Below are 17,766 nucleotides of genomic sequence, written 5' to 3'. Positions count from 1 at the left end.
TGGGTTCCCGAATGGGTGGACGCTCGTTAGACGCTCGGTCCGGACTCTTGGGCGGACGAGCCAACTTGGGCGGACGCCTGATTCTGGAAAGGCTGGATGTTCGGTCCAGAATATTGGGCGGACGTGTCAACCTTGGGCGGACGTCCGCTTCCTAAATGATTGGCCGTTCGCTGGACAGTTGGTCCAGATTCTGGGGAGGACGTTCCACCTTGGGCGGACGTCCGCTTCCTAAATGATTGGCCGTTCGTTGGACACTTGGTCCAGATTCTGGGGCGGACGTTCCACCTTGAGCGGACGTCCAATCTCGGGCGGACGTTCTACTTTGGGTAGGCGTCCGGTTCCGAATGGCTGGACGCTCGGTCCAGATTATTGGGCGGACGTGCCAACCTTGGGCGGTCGTCCGCTTCCTAAATGATTGGCCGTTCGTTGGACACTTGTTCCAGATTCTGGGGCGGACGTTCCACCTTGAGCGGACGTCCAATCATGGACGGACGTTCTACTTTGGGTAGGCGTCCGGTTCTGAATTGCGGGACGCTCGGTCCAGATTATTGGGCGACGTGCCAACCTCGGGCGGACGTCCGCTTCCTAAAATGATTGGCCGTTCGTTGGACACTTGGTCCAGATTCTGGGGCGGACGTTCCACCCTGGGCGGACGGCCAGTATGTTGGGAGGACCTATCATTACAGAAACAATGGAATATTTAAAAATCTCAACATTTTATCGAGAAAGAGGAACAAAATTCTGTCTAAGTGGAAATTGAAAGTACAAAAACCAGAAATTCACTAGACAATCACATTTGTTTACGTGCATATAACATTGAAATGCAACAAAAAAAAATTATAAAATAATGACAAATATTGGAAGTAGTTGCCACCCTGTCCAACAAGGCAACTCTCTTATCTTCATATCTCTATTCTGGAACCATTAATATAATGTTGTTTTACTTTTATACTATTTGTTAATTAATTTTAATTCATATATTTACACTTTTTATTTAAATAATTAATTTTCCCCAAAATATTTATCTTTTATTTATTATTATTATTATTGAAATGTCTTTTACATCATTGTGAGTGTAGTTAAGGTTGGGGAACAAAATTATTAGTGCACAGTAATAATCATATACACAAAGGACACCAAAATTCACTTCCAACCACATAATAAGTAACTTCTGCCCCCAAGATGGTTGATTCTTGACTACATTGCAATCCCCAATCTTGGTATAGTGGTGGGCTTCCTCCACGTCCCTTGTGATCCACATAGCAGCCATCAATTCTTGAGGATCATAGGGTCGAACTTAGCTCCTGCTGTAAACCTTCCAAGAAATACCCTAACAACTGCTCCTCCGAAACTCACGTCGTTTGACCCACCAACAATTCGAAATCCTACACGTATTCGTCCACTGTCCTTGTCTGTTTGGCCACCGCTTCGAAAATGGTGCCCCTGTTTCTGCCCCCAAAGACAATGAGGATATCTTACTCACTTTTCAAGGTTTATACCACACTTTCGGGTACCAAGGAAAACACTAGAAATATAGGATATGTATGCATTTACGACATCCCCACAAAAACATTAAATTTTGATAAAAGAATCTTGATAAATAATTATAAACTTTCCACATTTATTATAACCTTCCTTTTAGTCGTGTTAAGTTTAACAAAACCAATAACCTCTCTAATGCATTATAGAGAAACTCTGGATATCAAATTCAAAGAACTGGTGCGTCTTAGGTCTAGATTATATACTTAGTCTTGCTAAGAAAATGCAATGGGAAAAAAAGGAAACAATATAAAAAGAAACTATATAAATGCTAATGAAGAAAATATACAAACAGTGATGGGAACAATTTGAAAATGATATTTATGAATGAATAATACAAGATAAAACAATGAATGTATGCATGGGTAAAATCCTACCGCTGAAACCTGAATTTTTACAATTTTACAAAACCTGATGCAGATATGAAGATTCAACCTAAATTGTATCCACAATGATGTCTTACGCAGAAAAAAAAAAGAATACTATGAATGGAGATAAACTGCAGATGCAATCAATGCAATGAATTTAGTCAAATCTGATGCAATCAGACTATATGCAAAAATGGAATGAATTTAATAGTATTGAATTGGTAAAAAACTGCAAAGTATGCACGAACTCTAAGTAGGTATTAAAGACAATGCATGAAAACGGGAAAACGAATACAGAATTTAGATTCCTATGTGACAGGCTACAAGAGAGATGTTTTTATGCAATTTTTCTGGTTTGAAAACAGAACTGGAGTTTCCAAGTTGCTAATGCAATTGAAATGACTTAAACAATTGAAACGGGCCATTTCTAAGCAAATAAGGCTAGATGAGCAATTGAATAACGGAAGAAAATAAAAATTTTCCTGATAAGAAACTAAATGAAAACTGGAATGACAATGCAAACAAAGAAAATACATAACCAAAAATGGCCAATTTGGCATCAACTATTATGCCCAAAGTGAGAATTCTAAATGCTTATACAGTGTAGGATTGGAAATAAAGAACAGAAATGTGGTTTTGATTTTGATTTGAACGTGGCACAATGAACAATTATGCAGCAAAAACAGTCCGACACAAAATCCAGCAGCAATCATTACATTGGTTTGGTTAAATGAGTCTTAATTTTTTTTCAAAAAGACATTTTGGATTCGTTAAGCACAATCTGGAGTCTTTTAGTTTCCATTTCAGAATGTTAAAGGCTGGAAACTCATCCAATTCACTAAAGACTATACAACAAGAAATCCTAGATTATGCTGAAAACTGAATGAGCATGGATGCAATAATCAATGCACCTACACCTAGCTTTAATATTAGAATCATGGCAAGAATGAAAAGAATGGACGTACCTAAATTTGATATTTCCTTTTATCAAAATTTAATCAAAACTAAGAATTACAAAGACAAAACATTACTTCTAAACAAACGAAAATAATACAAACTGAAAAAATTACAGAGCAAGATGGAATTAACAGAGCAAGAAAAGAATTCCAAACGGGTTATCACAATTAAGAATACAAAAATCATAATCTCTAGATAAGAAAACAAATTTAGATAAAAAGTGAGCAAACACCTTATTTTTGAAGTTTTACCTCTCATTTCTTGGTTTGAAGATCTCTCCCTCTTTGATATGCAACTGAACACAATTTTACATTGAACAAAATGTTAATAGGACAAACAAGATATTTACATGCTAATCAAGAAAACAATGCTAATGAAGCGCAGGAAAAAGTGAAAACTTAAATCCCCAAATTGAGCTCAGGTTCTCACTCTTCGTCTTCAATGGCAACATCTTTTCTGAAAACTACACCCAACGTGTACCAAAGACAACCCCCAAATCGGGTCCGCCCATCACCCTCCATCGCACCGGTCTTGCACAATTGACGTGGAAAATGGATCCTAGTTGCACTCAATTTGCAATCCTGTGCACTAACCTTCCTATTCTCATGAATCCAAAGCTGCACAGATATTTAAACTTCAATCAGTAGAGTATGCATTCAATACTATCACTTAAGAGCTAAAACCGAAGCAACAATTCAAAACAAGGGTAAGTTAGACAACTTGCCTATTTGGATGGTTGTTTCTAGCCTGCTCCAAGCTCCACACTGAGGTGTTGTTGCTGCTGTCTACTCAGAAATACTTGACTCCAATTGAGATGGAACTAAATGGCAATCAAGAATATACCAAAATCAAACTGGACAAACTGACATCTGCACATAAATCAGCAAACAAATTTAAAAAATTGGAAGTGAATGTCGTAGTAGTAAACAATTTTAAAATTTGAAGTAAATGCAATAGACATTTTCTCTTTTGTTATGTTGATTGCACTCCAGTTTAAGCAATCTGCACAAGAAACTATTAGCAAGTCAGTTAGGCTAAACTCTCTCAATCTGCCAATAGACTAAGGTCAAGTTAGCCTCACAAAACATAATAAAAATTTGATCTCCAACTGAACACAACTTTACATTGAACAAAACATTAGTAGGACAAACAATTGATAAAACTACAACTCTCCAACTGAACACAACTTTACATTGAACAAAACATTAGTAGGACAAACAATTGATAAAACTACAACTCTGTATATAGCTTATCTCAAATGAAAAATATAAATTAAAAAAATGTTGACAGTGCATGATAAAAATGACAGAGTATTAGCATAGATATACAATAATCTACCTTGGGAGTTGTAAAACTTGAGTTTCTACTTGAATAAATCCAAACTGCTAGACATCCGGAGCACAGGTTCGGATCCGCATTTGCTTTGACCCAATGTCTGTAATAACATAAGTAACATCAAAAAAATCATCAGACCTTTGCAATAGAACAATTGCACAAAAAAATACCGTAGAGACTAACAGTTAACACCTTTTCCATCCTCCCTCGCGGCTTTTGATTGGATTTCTCGACAGACGAGGTCCTTTGACATGCTATTAAAGGTCTTTTGTAGGGACACCAAAGAACAAAGCTAGGCACAAAATAAGCGAAAATAAAAAATGTTGTTACTAAATGATGATCAATTTCATATCCAGGGCCAACAAAAGCCAAAACACCAAAATATACCTCAAAAGGAAAATATGCTGGCTGATTTTACTTTGAACATTAAAACGTGGTCGATCCATTGAGCAGTGAAGATGATCATACAAAGCATCTCGTCGTCCTCAGTATGATCATCACCATCCACTCCACATTTTTTCTTCTATGTAAACCTAATACATCAATAATGAAAATATTACTAAAACAAATGAAATTACAAAAATTGTACCAAATGAACAATGACAAAAAAGAGTAAATATACGCTTTTTCTATTTGAATGGGATGTTACTTAGCAATTTAATTTTATGCATTGGATCGGATGTATTTGCTTTAACACTAAATGTTTTCAATGTAAATAAAAGATATTATACATACAATAGGGATATTTGTTTACCTTTGTACACAATAAAGAAAATGGACTTTTTGTCTTTTGATTAGAAATTTGAAAGTACATCAGATACCCACTTGTAACTATCAAGAAAAAACGAGTTAAACATAATAAGCAACAATAGAAATTTCATGCCACATTAATTACCACAAGACAACAAGTCAAGCAACACATCATACCCAAAGTATGCGACAAGCCATTTTGCGTACTTCCATAACTACAATGAAGTCTCATGCACCAGAGCACACCTCCTCCTATATCAGAAAAACTCAATAGACAAATATGGAAGAACGACCGACACACAAGCAGATATTTTTGCAGACAAACAATGTTCTTCAATAAGTGAAAACCGTCATATAGAGATAAAGCTGAACAAAAGTATTCACAAAAATGATCGACAATATTTATAGAATAATAAGAACATAGCATAAAGCACAAAAATTTAACCACATATTGTCATAAAATGTTATTCAGAACACCAATTGCTTCTAGATACCAAACATTGTCCACAAAAAATCACAAGAAGTGGAATACTTGAATGAAAAGATATCTCTACCATAATGTTTTGATTTTATTTGTGCGCCTCATCCTCTTTCGGAAACTTAAATTTCCATTTCGAAGAAATCTGCAAAATACAACAAGTAAGCAATATCAAAAAGAAAACAACCACAACAACAAAACCATTTAGGTGAAGCAATTCAAAATTTGAGAACAAATTTGAACTTAAATGGCAGAGCACTAAGTTCTAATCTTTAAGGCCTAAGTTTTAGAGCAATAATTGGTGCAGATTAACATACTAACCGTATTGTTCAACAGAAGATTTAATCAAAATTGGTGCAGATATTTTCTCGCCATAACCCATGCCAAATTCTTCATTAATTACCCAAGAAGGCTGCCAAAGGAGTTAGAATTAATATGTTGAAACAAAATAAAGCTAAACTTTGTGGACAAAATAAAAGAAAACAAAAATCACGTGCTCCACTTTTGTTGTTTCTGGACAACTTTGTGCTCCCTTAATTCAATTATTTTCGTCTGATTTTCCAATCCTGCACACATATATCACACGCCCTAATATCCTCTTGGCTAAACAGATTGCAAGATACAATGCCCTATGCCCTATGCCCTATGCCCTATGCCCTATGCCCTATGCCCTATGCCCTATGCCCTATGCCCTATGCCCTATGCCCTATGCCCTATGCCCTATGCCCTATGCCCTATGCCCTATGCCCTATGCCCTATGCCCTATGCCCTATGCCCTATGCCCTATGCCCTATGCCCTATGCCCTATGCCCTATGCCCTATGCCCTATGCCCTATGCCCTATGCCCTATGCCCTATGCCCTATGCCCTATGCCCTATGCCCTATGCCCTATGCCCTATGCCCTATGCCCTATGCCCTATGCCCTATGCCCTATGCCCTATGCCCTATGCCCTATGCCCTATGCCCTATGCCCTATGCCCTATGCCCTATGCCCTATGCCCTATGCCCTATGCCCTATGCCCTATGCCCTATGCCCTATGCCCTATGCCCTATGCCCTATGCCCTATGCCCTATGCCCTATGCCCTATGCCCTATGCCCTATGCCCTATGCCCTATGCCCTATGCCCTATGCCCTATGCACAAACTGTCATCTGCACATAAATCAGCAAACAAATTTAAAAAATTAGAAGTGAATGTCGTAGTAGTAAACAATTTTAAAAGTTGAAGTAAATGCAATAGCAATTTTCTCTTTTGTTACGTAGATTGCACTCCAGTTTAAGCAATCTGCACAAGAAACAATTAGCAAGTCAGTTAGGCTAAACTCTCTCAATCTGCCAATAGACTTAGGCCATGTTAGCCTCACAAAACATAATAAAAATTTGATCTCCAACTGAACACAACTTTACATTGAACAAAACATTATAGGACAAACAATTGATAAAACTACAACTCTGTATATAGCTTATCTCAAACAAAAAAAATAAGTTAAAAAAATGCTAAGAGTGCATGATAAAAATGATAGAGTAGTAGCATAGATATACAATAATCTACCTTGAGAGTTGTAAAACTCGAGTTTCTACTTGAATAAATCCAAACTGCTAGACATCCAGAGCACAAGTTCGGATCCGCATTTGCTTGGACCCAATGTCTGTAATAACATAAGTAACATCAAAAAAATCATCAAACCTTTGCAATAGAACAATTGCACAAAAAACATACCGCAGAGACTAACATTTAACACCTTTTCGATCCTCCCTCGCGGCTTCTAATTGGATTTCTCGACAGATGAGGTCCTTTGACATGCGGTCTTTTGTAGGAACAGCAAAGAACAAAGCTAGGCCCAAAATAAACGAAATTAAAAATGTTGTTACTAAATGATGATCAATTTCATATCTAGGGCCAACAAAAACCATAAGTGTTCAAAACATGAATACTGCAGAAAACATAAGGAAAGGGAATTCAAAATAAAATTTACCTCCATGCTCATAATTCATTCTGCTGGATTGGCACCCTACAAACCAGTATATATGAATTAAGCTCAAAAAACAAAATGCTAGATAAAAAAAATAATACCATATCATATGCAAAAAAATAAAATACCAAAACATATAAACAAGGATCCAATATGCAAACTTATGTACAAAAGGAGAATTTGTCATATGCTAAGCAATTCAACTCATGAAACAAAGTTTTTCAATCAACCAAGAATTACCTAAGGAAAAAAAATTAACATACTAACCGTATTGTTCAACAAAATATTTAGTCACAATTGGTGCAGATTTTTTCTCGCGATAACCCACGCCAAATTCTTCATCAATTACCCAAGAAGGCTGCCAAAGGAGTTAGAATTAATATGTTGAAACAAAATAAAGCTAAACTTTGTGGACAAAATAAAGGAAAACGAAAATCACGTGCTCCACTTTTGTTGTTTCTGGACAACTTTGTGCTCCCTTAATTCAATTATTTTCGTCTGATTTTCCAATCCTGCACACATATATCACACGCCCTAATATCCTCTTGGCTAAACAGATTGCAAGATACAATGCCCTATGCCCTATGCCCTATGCCCTATGCCCTATGCCCTATGCCCTATGTCCTATGCCCTATGCCCTATGCCCTATGCCCTATGCCCTATGCCCTATGCCCTATGCCCTATGCCCTATGCCCTATGCCCTATGCCCTATGCCCTATGCCCTATGCCCTATGCCCTATGCCCTATGCCCTATGCCCTATGCCCTATGCCCTATGCCCTATGCCCTATGGCTCATATACACATGCATGGTACTCATACAATGCTAAACAATTCTTCATTCAAAATAAATAGTGTCATAAGGAGAACATAAGATTTCTTATCTGTCAATTGAAGGAGTAGCTCTTGGGAGCTAAGGGACACAGCAGTGCCAATAATGAGGGTGAGAGCGTTAGATACAACTACGACTTCATCGGGTAGTACATAATTCAAGCCTCCAAGCTACACAACAAAGAAAAATCATGATAAGAAAAACAATTTTCAATTGCAGACAATTACTACAACTAATTATATTTGAAGAAACAAATCAAATGTAATATTGTACCTTAACTTTCATCTTCAACCAAACGTTTGTTACATTTTGATCGTTGACAGTTAATGGTGGACCCAAGAACTGGGTAACAGTTCCCATTTCAGCAAGTATCTTATTCTTCCTTAAAGCCAATAAAATTCAATTAGTTTTAGAACAATAATGAACTTGAATAATTTCATAATGAAAAAGATAAACATAATAAGTCATCGTAGATAACGAAATTTTTTCTAACAACGACAAGAAATATATGGAAATACAAATTTTAAAGAATACCATTTATGAAGTCAACTACTTTCTCCACTCCTAGTTGAGCTGCAAAGTATTTATTGTGAAGAGTCCCACAAGAAGTATAAAACAAATAGAAACACATAGTAAAACTCTCATGGTTAATTGGTTAACTACTTCCAAGCGAGCAGCAAAATTAAGATGGGAAAAACACAGAAAACAGAAGGCAAGGGAATTCAAAATAAAATTTACCTCCATGCTCATAATTCATTCTGCTGGATTGGTACCCTGCAAACCAGTATAAATGAATTAAGCTCAAAAGAACAAAATGCTAGAAAATAAAAATAATATCATATCATATGCAAAAAAATAAAATATCAAAACATATAAACAAGGATCCAATATGCAAACTTATGTACAAAAGGGGAATTTGTCATGGGCTAAGCACTTCAACGCATGAAACAAAGTTTTTCAATCAACTAAGAATTACCTAAGGAAAAAAAGATTAACATACTAACCGTATTGTTCAACAGAAGATTTAGTCAAAATTGGTGCAGATTTTTTCTCGCGATAACCCGTTCCAAATTCTTCATCAATTACCCAAGAAGGCTGCCAAAGGAGTTAGAATTAATATGTTGAAACAAAATAAAGCTAAACTTTGTGGACAAAATAAAAGAAAACAAAAATCACGTGCTCCACTTTTGTTGTTTCTGGACAACTTTGTGCTCCCTTAATTCAATTCTTTTGGTATAATTTTCCAATCCTGCACACATATGTCACACAGCTTAATATCCTCTTTGCTAAAGAGATTACAAGATACAATGCACAAGATAAAGATTTCTCCCTTTCCCGGTCTTGCACAATTGACGTGGAAAATGGATCCTAGTTGCACTCAATTTGCAATCTTGTGCACTAGTCTTCCTATTCTCATGAATCCAAAGCTGCACAGATATTTAAACTTCAATCAGTAGAGTATGCATTCAATACTATCAGTTAAGAGCTAAAACCGAAGCAACAATTCAAAACAAGGGTAAGTTAGACAACTTGCCTATTTGGACGGTTGTTTCTAGCCTGCTCCAAGCTCCACACTGAGGTGTGTTGCTGCTGTCTACTCAGAAATACTTGACTCCAATTGAGATGGAACTAAATGGCAATCAAGAATATACCAAAATCAAACTGCACAAACTGTCATCTGCACATAAATCAGCAAACAAATTTAAAAAATTAGAAGTGACTGTCGTAGTAGTAAACAATTTTAAAAGGTGAAGTAAATGCAATAGCAATTTTCTCTTTTGTTATGTTGATTGCACTCCAGTTTAAGCAATCTGCACAAGAAACAATTAGCAAGTCAGTTAGGCTGAACTCTCTCAATCTGCCAATAGACTTAGGCCAAGTTAGCCTCACAAAACATAATAAAAATTTGATCTCCAACTGAACACAACTTTATATTGAACAAAACATTAGTAGGACAAACAATTGATAAAACTACAACTCTGTATATAGCTTATCTCAAACAAAAAAAATAAATTAAAAAAATAGTAAGAATGCATGATAAAAATTACAGAGTAGTAGCATAGATATACAATAATCTACCTTGGGAGTTGTAAAACTCGAGTTTCTACTTGAATAAATCCAAACTGCTAGACATCCAGAGCACAGGTTCGGATCCGCATTTGCTTTGACCCAATGTCTGTAATAACATAAGTAACATCAAAAAAATCATCAAACATTTGCAATAGAACAATTGCAAAAAAAATATACCGTAGAGACTAACAGTTAACACCTTTTCGATCCTCCCTCGCGGCTTCTAATTGGATTTCTCGACAGATGAGGTCCTTTGACATGCGATCTTTTGTAGGAACACCAAAGAACAAAGCTAGGCCCAAAATAAGCGAAATTAAAAAATGTTTTTACTAAATGATGATCAATTTCATATCTAGGGCCAAGAAAAACCAAAAGAGTTCAAAACATGAATAGTGCAGAAAACTCCACATGTAGGGTAACTACTTCCAAGAGAGCAGCAAAATTAAGATGGAAGAAACACAGAACACAGAAGGAAAGGGAATTCAAAATAAAATTTACCTCCATGCTCAAAATTCATTCTGCTGGATTGGCACCCTGCAAACCAGTATATATATAAATTAAGCTCAAAAGAACAAAATGCTAGAAAATAAAAATATTATCATATTATATCCCAAAAAAACAAAATATCAAAACATATAAACAAGGATCCAATATGCAAACTTATGTACAAAAGGAAAATCTGTCATACGATAAACCCTTCAACTCATGAAACCAAGTTTTACAATCAACTACAAATCACCTAAGGAAAAAAAGATTAACATAATAACCGTATTGTTCAACTGAAGATTTAGTCACAATTGGTGCAGATTTTTTCTCGCGCTAACCCATGCTAAATTCTTCATCAATTACCCAAGAAGGCTGCCAAAGGAGTTAGAATTAATATGTTGAAACAAAATAAAGCTAAACTTTGTGGACAAAATAAAGGAAAACAAAAATCACGTGCTCCACTTTTGTTGTTTTTGGACAACTTTGTGCTCCCTTAATTCAATTCTTTTGGTCTGATTTTGCAATCTTGTTCATTAACCTTCCTATTCTCATGAATCCAAAGCTGCACAGATATTTAAACTTCAATCAGTAAAGTATCCATTCAATACTATCACTTAAGAGCTAAAACCGAAGCAACAATTCAAAACAAGGGTAAGTTAGACAACTTTCCTATTTGGATGGTTGTTTCTAGCCTGCTCTAAGCTCCACACTGAGGTGTTGTTGCTGCTGTCTACTCAAAAATACTTGACTCCAATTGAGATGGAACTAAATGGCAATCAAGAATATACCAAAATCAAACTGGACAAACTGACATCTGCACATAAATCAGCAAAAAAAATTTAAAATATTGGAAGTGAATGTCGTAGTAGTAAACAAATTTAAAAGTTGAAGTAAATGCAATAGCAATTTTCTCTTTTGTTATGTTGATTGCACTCCAGTTTAAGCAATCTGCACAAGAAACAATTAGCAAGTCAGTTAGGCTAAGCTCTCTCAATCTGCCAATAGACTTACCTGACAAAGCACACTACGCTCTACTTTCTCTCTAGAAGCTTGACATACTCAAAGGATAAAACACTCAGCTGATTGTTAAGGAAATTAAGCATGGACCAAAGCATCCTGTGGATCACTACCACCACCGAATATTAGGAGTGGGCAAATCAAATCGAACTGCACTACACTATTAAAAACTACACTGAACTAAAAACTAGTTTGTCTAAACTGAGTTAAACTAAAAAATAGTTCAGACAAACTCAACTGAACTATTTTTTGTTTTATCAAAGTGTACAAAATTACAATATAAACTGAACTGCACTACTAACTATACTAGTTTTGAACTGAATTGTAGTAATTTTAACCAAAAACTCAGCAATTCAGCAACACTGACATTATAACCAGGGATAAAAACCTGAAACTGGATCAATAATAGATATGCCAACAAAAATACAATATACTTAACAGGTTCATCTTAAGTTGTACTACATAGAAACTATAAATTGCACTAATATGTCATATATACAACATAAAAGCTATCTAAACATATTCAAAATGGTTCAAACAGTCTAAGAACTACTACAATATCTATTTCTATCACAAACTAAAAATTTGTCTACCTAAAGCCTAACATACTTGACAGTCTAAGTTAAAATGCAAGAATTGTAAGTACCCTATAATAAAACCTCAAGTGCCGAGTCTAAGAACTACTACAATATCTATTTCTATCACAAACTAAAAATTTGTTTAGCTAAAGCCTAACATACTTGACAGTCTAAGTTAAAATGCAAGAATTGTAACTACCCTATAATAAAACCTCAAGTGCCGAAACAAGTTTTGAATGTTAAAAGGTTACAAAAGACTGAACTAGTTACTAAGAATCATTAGCAAATCAAAATATACCTGTACTACTAATAATTACAGCACTAACTAATAAAATAAGGTTAATAAAACTGCACTAGTTCTAAAATATGATTTTAACACTACCTAATAACAAAGTAACTATGCACACAACTTTAAAATCACTTAACTGAACTAACTGAACTCATATTTTATTCATAAGGGTGAAAATATAAAATGTGACTATATAAATCTAAGAAACTGGATTAAATCAAAAAAACAGCACATAACACTAAGTACTCCTACAAACACAACTTAAAAACTAACTAACCTGACACTAAGTACTCCTACAAACAAAACTTAAAAACTAACTAACCTGATTCCTACAGGTTTCAAACAACTAATGAAAGCTAGAAACAAAGTTAACTACTATAATTGATGATAGATTCGAACTTTGACCTATTCACTAAAATCTATCCACTAAAACTACGCATGTTTAAAAGCTATGCAGAATTATGACTTACTAAACCAAGGGAAATGTAACAGAAGCTATCTCAACAAGTTCTAATTGGTAAAAATTAATGTAAAAAGCTTAAAAACAATACAAATAAATACTATACAAAAATTCATTAATTTAAAACTAATCTACTAACTATAAATTAGAATGAACTTATAAAATATGAACAAACCTAATACTACTATAATCAACTAAACAATAACTAAGCAATTTCAAATTCATCTAACTATGTTATGACTACAGGTATTTACAAACTTGAAACTAAAAATACAAAAACTAGCTTATGCCTAGACTAATGCTACCGAATAGATCAAAGACAAAAAAGATCCTACAATTCTTGTTAATATTAGATTTTAAATAATGAGTTGAGCGTAGCAAACACGTGGTATTAAATATAATATATATGAAGATATCCCAAAAGAATGCAGCACCAGAAATTCCAATGCATCATATGTCAAGTATTCATCAGTAGACATCAGAATAAATGTAAAGTTTCAGCAGCTCAATGAAACATACCAAGGAATTTAATTAAGAAAGCTACCTGCATAGTCCTGTAGGAAGTCACACTCATACATTTATTCTGCAACTAAATACAAAAACTATGAAATACTTCACTTAAGAGCTAAAACAGAAGCAACAATTCAAAACAAGAGTAAGTTAGACAACTTCCCTATTTGGATGGTTGTTTCTAGCCTGCTCCAAGTATAAATCACTTGTAACAACTCCCAAACTGACTTTGCACTAGGCATCTTTAGGAATGTCTTACGCAGATTCTTTGATAGTCAACAGAGAATATAATCTTTTTGAATTTCTGCGTGAAATCAAAGGTTAAAAATATTCAAAGGCAAGTTATTTGCAGTATAGTATAGAAAAATATGATTGGAACATACTAAATTTCTATTTTTGGGGGCCTTTCAGCTTCTCAAACAATCGCCCTTCATCCATAGCCTTTGCCCGTAAACTACAAGTCTCATAATTTTCCCTAGATAAAAAAAGAAAGGAAAAGAAAAATCAACCTTAATTATCCCAAATGCATGCAAGCAAGAAGACAGTATTTAAAAATCAAAGTATGCAGACAACAACAATTGTGACAAATCTCATTCATAGACAGGACATCAAATTGCATACATCATACAAATCCTGAATGGCCCTAACATGAAGGTGGAAAATTGCATAACCCACAGGTCCCAGAATATGAGGTGTTTCGATATCTCTCTATATTATGTCAATATAAGAACAACCTCAGACTTCAACATCTAGGTGTTTAACTCTCAACACATTATGCAAATTTACGCCATCATAAACTTGGAAAACTTCTAATCACACCAATTGAATTAGAAATACACTCGAGATCAATAGGACTTCAATCAAGGCTTGTAATGTGGCCAAGGTATAGGTGAGGTAAAAAGAGATAAAAATCAAGGCTAAAATCAAAGAGAGGTGTTATGAAAAATGAATGCATAAATCATTCACGAATGCATAACATAAACAATACAAGTTCTGAAATGTAAATAAACAGGAATGCATCACACAGTGAAAGAAAGTAAGGCAAGGCTCAAATCTCACAAAGGATAAAATTTGTCAAAACTAGTTCGAAACTCACATTTCATGTAAAAACTATTCAATTCTATTGAAAGAAATTGTAAAATCTAGCTAGAAACTATGAACTCAAATTAGAAACTCAATAAATCATTCACAATCAAGAACTAAAAATAGTAGACAAGTAATCATGCAAAACCTGTAAAACTCAACTAAGAACCTCAATGTATCGACCTAAACAAGTTTGAAACTATAAAAGAAAGTTAAGAGAAGTGGATAGAAACTCACTATCTAAAAACAACAAATAACTAAGAATCTCACTATCAAATCTGAAACAGAATACTAAAATTGGATAGAAACTAAAACTACACTCTTAAAACAGCAAAGATATTTTATAAAAGCAAAATAAAACTGAAATCTCTTAAAACAGTAAAAGAAACTAGCTATGAAATAGAAAAAGAAACCTCATGAGCTTCTTTCACAGTCTTTCCATCCTTTTTCTTTCTCCAATTATATCCATACTTTCTAAAGTACCTCAAAATCGTTCTATGAAATAGAAAAAGTGTACCACCTGAAATTATGAAGTAAAATTCAAAGCTTTTATGACTTTGTAAAGTCAAATTAATGATAGAAATATGATTAGAAGGATCCAATATGCAAAAATACTAGAAAATAAAAATAATATCATATCATATGCAAAAAAATAAAATATCAAAACATATAAACAAAGATCCAATATGAAAACTTATGTACAAAAGGAGAATTTGTCACATGCTAAGCACTTCAACTCATGAAACAAAGTTTTTGAATCAACTAAGAATTACCTAAGGAAAAAAAGATCAACATACTAACCGTATTGTTCAACTGAAGATTTAGTCACAATTGGTGCAGATTTTTTCTCGCGATAACCCATGCCAAATTCTTCATCAATTACCCAAGAAGGCTGCCAAAGGAGTTAGAATTAATATGTTGAAACAAAATAAAGCTAAACTTTGTGGACAAAATAAAGGAAAACAAAAATCACGTGCTCCACTTTTGTTGCTTCTGGACAACTTTGTGCTCCCTTAATTCAATTCTTTTGGTCTGATTTTCCAATCCTGCACACATATATCACACAGCTTAATATCCTCTTGGCTAAAGAGATTGCAAGATACAATGCACAAGATAAAGAATTCTCCCTTTCCCGGTCTTGCACAATTGACGTGGAAAATGGATCCTAGTTGCACTCAATTTGCAATCTTGTGCACTAACCTTCCTATTCTCATGAATCCAAAGCTGCACAGATATTTAAACTTCAATCAGTAGAGTATGCATTCAATACTATCACTTAAGAGCTAAAACCGAAGCAACAATTCAAAACAAGGGTAAGTTAGACAACTTGCCTATTTGGATGGTTTTTCTAGCCTGCTCCAAGCTCCACACTGAGGTGTTGTTGCTGCTGTCTACTCAGAAATACTTGACTCCAATTGAGATGGAACTAAATGGCAATCAAGAATATACCAAAATCAAACTGCACAAACTGTCATCTGCACATAAATCAGCAAACAAATTTAAAAAATTAGAAGTGAATGTCGTAGTAGTAAACAATTTTAAAAGTTGAAGTAAATGCAATAGCAATTTTCTCTTTTGTTACGTAGATTGCACTCCAGTTTAAGCAATCTGCACAAGAAACAATTAGCAAGTCAGTTAGGCTAAACTCTCTCAATCTGCCAATAGACTTAGGCCATGTTAGCCTCACAAAACATAATAAAAATTTGATCTCCAACTGAACACAACTTTACATTGAACAAAACATTATAGGACAAACAATTGATAAAACTACAACTCTGTATATAGCTTATCTCAAACAAAAAAAATAAGTTAAAAAAATGCTAAGAGTGCATGATAAAAATGATAGAGTAGTAGCATAGATATACAATAATCTACCTTGAGAGTTGTAAAACTCGAGTTTCCACTTGAATAAATCCAAACTGCTAGACATCCAGAGCACAAGTTCGGATCCGCATTTGCTTGGACCCAATGTCTGTAATAACATAAGTAACATCAAAAAAATCATCAAACCTTTGCAATAGAACAATTGCACAAAAAACATACCGCAGAGACTAACATTTAACACCTTTTCGATCCTCCCTCGCGGCTTCTAATTGGATTTCTCGACAGATGAGGTCCTTTGACATGCGGTCTTTTGTAGGAACAGCAAAGAACAAAGCTAGGCCCAAAATAAACGAAATTAAAAATGTTGTTACTAAATGATGATCAATTTCATATCTAGGGCCAACAAAAACCATAAGTGTTCAAAACATGAATACTGCAGAAAACATAAGGAAAGGGAATTCAAAATAAAATTTACCTCCATGCTCATAATTCATTCTGCTGGATTGGCACCCTACAAACCAGTATATATGAATTAAGCTCAAAAAACAAAATGCTAGATAAAAAAAATAATACCATATCATATGCAAAAAAATAAAATACCAAAACATATAAACAAGGATCCAATATGCAAACTTATGTACAAAAGGAGAATTTGTCATATGCTAAGCAATTCAACTCATGAAACAAAGTTTTTCAATCAACCAAGAATTACCTAAGGAAAAAAAATTAACATACTAACCGTATTGTTCAACAAAAGATTTAGTCACAATTGGTGCAGATTTTTTCTCGCGATAACCCACGCCAAATTCCTCATCAATTACCCAAGAAGGCTGCCAAAGGAGTTAGAATTAATATGTTGAAACAAAATAAAGCTAAACTTTGTGGACAAAATAAAGGAAAACGAAAATCACGTGCTCCACTTTTGTTGTTTCTGGACAACTTTGTGCTCCCTTAATTCAATTATTTTCGTCTGATTTTCCAATCCTGCACACATATATCACACGCCCTAATATCCTCTTGGCTAAACAGATTGCAAGATACAATGCCCTATGCCCTATGCCCTATGTCCTATGCCCTATGCCCTATGCCCTATGCCCTATGCCCTATGCCCTATGCCCTATGCCCTATGCCCTATGCCCTATGCCCTATGCCCTATGCCCTATGCCCTATGCCCTATGCCCTATGCCCTATGCCCTATGCCCTATGCCCTATGCCCTATGC

At 34.8% G+C, this 17,766-nt stretch overlaps 1 long non-coding RNA gene across 11 annotated transcripts; it reads right to left on the bottom strand.

Moving 5' to 3' along the window:
* Positions 1 to 1,020: 1,020 nt before the first annotated feature.
* Positions 1,021 to 17,707, bottom strand: LOC148192876 (uncharacterized). Of its 11 annotated transcripts, none has more exons than XR_015782096.1 (22): positions 17,285 to 17,707; positions 17,021 to 17,056; positions 16,787 to 16,879; positions 16,597 to 16,693; positions 16,053 to 16,329; positions 15,695 to 15,945; positions 15,523 to 15,613; positions 15,135 to 15,241; positions 14,022 to 14,113; positions 13,673 to 13,942; positions 5,749 to 5,839; positions 5,504 to 5,572; positions 5,127 to 5,201; positions 4,954 to 5,030; positions 4,587 to 4,732; positions 4,392 to 4,491; positions 4,203 to 4,299; positions 3,824 to 3,878; positions 3,589 to 3,733; positions 3,294 to 3,481; positions 3,116 to 3,159; positions 1,021 to 1,449 (listed from the first exon to the last, which is right to left on the bottom strand). It is a non-coding gene; the product is annotated as an uncharacterized LOC148192876 (long non-coding RNA). The 11 variants fall into 11 exon arrangements; XR_015782092.1 differs by having other exon boundaries at positions 3,824 to 3,866; positions 17,285 to 17,706; XR_015782088.1 differs by lacking the exon at positions 3,824 to 3,878 and having other exon boundaries at positions 17,285 to 17,375; positions 17,457 to 17,706.
* Between the last annotated feature and the right edge of the window lie 59 nt (positions 17,708 to 17,766).

Source organism: Vigna umbellata, chromosome 9 (genome assembly GCF_029865625.1).
Source record: "Vigna umbellata cultivar VRB3 chromosome 9, Vumbellata_1.0, whole genome shotgun sequence".
Taxonomy (NCBI): domain Eukaryota; kingdom Viridiplantae; phylum Streptophyta; class Magnoliopsida; order Fabales; family Fabaceae; genus Vigna; species Vigna umbellata.
The sequence above is the reverse complement of the archived record's forward strand: the minus strand, read 5'-3'. Positions and strand labels throughout refer to the sequence as shown.